Source organism: Carassius auratus, chromosome 17, assembly GCF_003368295.1.
Source record: "Carassius auratus strain Wakin chromosome 17, ASM336829v1, whole genome shotgun sequence".
Classification (NCBI taxonomy): Eukaryota; Metazoa; Chordata; class Actinopteri; order Cypriniformes; family Cyprinidae; genus Carassius; species Carassius auratus.
The window spans coordinates 26,644,592-26,646,638 of record NC_039259.1 but is presented as its reverse complement, the minus strand read 5'-3'; the positions used below and the strand labels follow the sequence as shown (position 1 = coordinate 26,646,638).

At 37.3% G+C, this 2,047-nt stretch overlaps 1 long non-coding RNA gene across 1 annotated transcript; it reads right to left on the bottom strand.

The window, feature by feature from the left end:
• Nucleotides 1–252: 252 nt before the first annotated feature.
• LOC113117831 (uncharacterized) lies at nucleotides 253–1,643 on the bottom strand. The gene is made up of 2 exons (XR_003294203.1): nucleotides 1,536–1,643; nucleotides 253–914 (listed from the first exon to the last, which is right to left on the bottom strand). It is a non-coding gene; the product is annotated as an uncharacterized LOC113117831 (long non-coding RNA).
• Between the last annotated feature and the right edge of the window lie 404 nt (nucleotides 1,644–2,047).

Below are 2,047 nucleotides of genomic sequence, written 5' to 3'. Positions count from 1 at the left end.
GTTTCATTACGAGACTTTCTTGTCACCATCTGCTTTTGGTGGATACCAGTGTATTACAAAGGTACAAAACAGATTTCAGTTCTTCAAAAAGTTGGTATAACAATATTAAATCAGTTAAATTATGGTACTTTTCTGTAAATTTACCATATGTTACCGTATTTTTTCCGGTATAAAACAGTTAAACCTAAAACGGTGTTATCATATTTTCTACGGTATAATTCTTGCCGTATATACCGTATATTTTACAGAATATTTTTTACAGTGCATTTATTGACCAACAGCTCTCCGGTCTCAGTGTTGAAAGAAATTGTGAGTCCAGAGATGGAAGTTAAGTAGAATCAAAGTGGCACACAAACAATAGCCACTACATCAATTAAACATGAACTGCATGAGTTAATGCTGATAATGCTGTCTCAGTGGCATCAAACTGATGATATTTCTGAAGGTTTAGCGAGCGCTCGTCCTCCATAGAGGAACTATTGTCCACTTGAAGTTGCTCAATCCCAGTGTGCAGTAACTGGAGGTCTCGTCAGTGCTAAGGTTCTCAGTGACGCCCCTCGTCTCCGCGGCTGCATGCGCTCAGTCACGTATCCCTCCAGCCCTCGGGGGACAAACCTCCAGACCTCCATGTTGCTTAAAACTGTGTGTCTTGGCAGTAAAGCGGTGCGCGGGCGACTGGATGTGTGTGTTTTGGAGCAGAAGATCTCACAGGTGTCCGATCGAGGACAGATCTGGACTGGGATTCGCTCTTTTCCCCGGATTACATCAAACTCTGTCATACGAGCTCATTATGCTTTGCCGAAGCGCATGGGATGTCCCAGCGGCCGAGGGTTTGACCTTTGACCTGGGACTGTTTGATTTGGCACTGGTCTGTGGAGTGACGGGTCGCCTTGAGCAATGGGCTGATGGTTTTCCTGGCATATGATGCATACAAACACGAGAGAATCAAGAGAATAGAGAGGAAATATAATACTGGAATATTGTATATAGTTGAATAAAGTTGTGAAAAATTATTGGCTATGTTTTAATTAAAATATCTCTATTGAATATCTTTTTTACTAGAAATTTCCATGTGAAAACCAATTTCTGAGTTGCTAAACCAAATTTTTGAGTGTACTAAAATTGCATGTGAACATTTTTTAAATAGTAATTAACCTCACTTCAATGTGATTTCGACATCTGTTATTTTATTTTAGACTGTTCTGATATTTTACCAATTATTTTTTTATGTGTTAATGTTGATTATAAAATGCATCACAGTTTCCACAGAAATATTGTGCAGCACAACTGTGTTCAACATTGCTAATAATCAGAAATATTTCTCGATCAGTAAATCATCATATTATTCTGATTTCTGAAGATCATGTGACACTGAATGATGCTGAAAATACAGCTGTACATCACAGAAATAAATTACACTTCAACAAAGATTCACAAAGAAAACAGATGTTTTGCATTAGAATAATATTTCACTGTTTTTACTGTATTTTTGATCAAATAAATGCAGCCTTAGTGAGTGAAACTTTAAATCTTACCATCATGATCAAACTTCTGCGCAGTAAAGTGCACTCACTGCAAAAACAGTACGTGTTCCCCCACAGTCTCGTTTTGTTGTGGTCCAGTGGGAAAATTGTCCTGAAAATTGGCTTGTTAGATGATTGTTGTTCTATTCACTTGTGTAAATACCCAGACACGAACTCTTAACTCTTTACATGCTGACCTCAATACACTGTGCAGCTCAACAAAACGTGCCCTGAACAGAGACGCATGCAATGACATCATCACTCGACCCGCTTTATATTAGGTGAGTCACTTTGAATAAAGTTTTTGGAATAATAAACTTTAATATTTGATGTATATTTGATTAAATGCACAAGATCTGTCTCTCTTTCATCTTGGTTGTTAGCTTGACAGCGTTATTGCCCATTCAATTGCTGGATTTCTGGTATTTCAGGTATATTTCCTATTGTAAATGTATCAAAACTTAATGTTTGATTAGTAATATGCATTGCTAAGAACTTCATCTGAACAACTTTAAAGATGATTT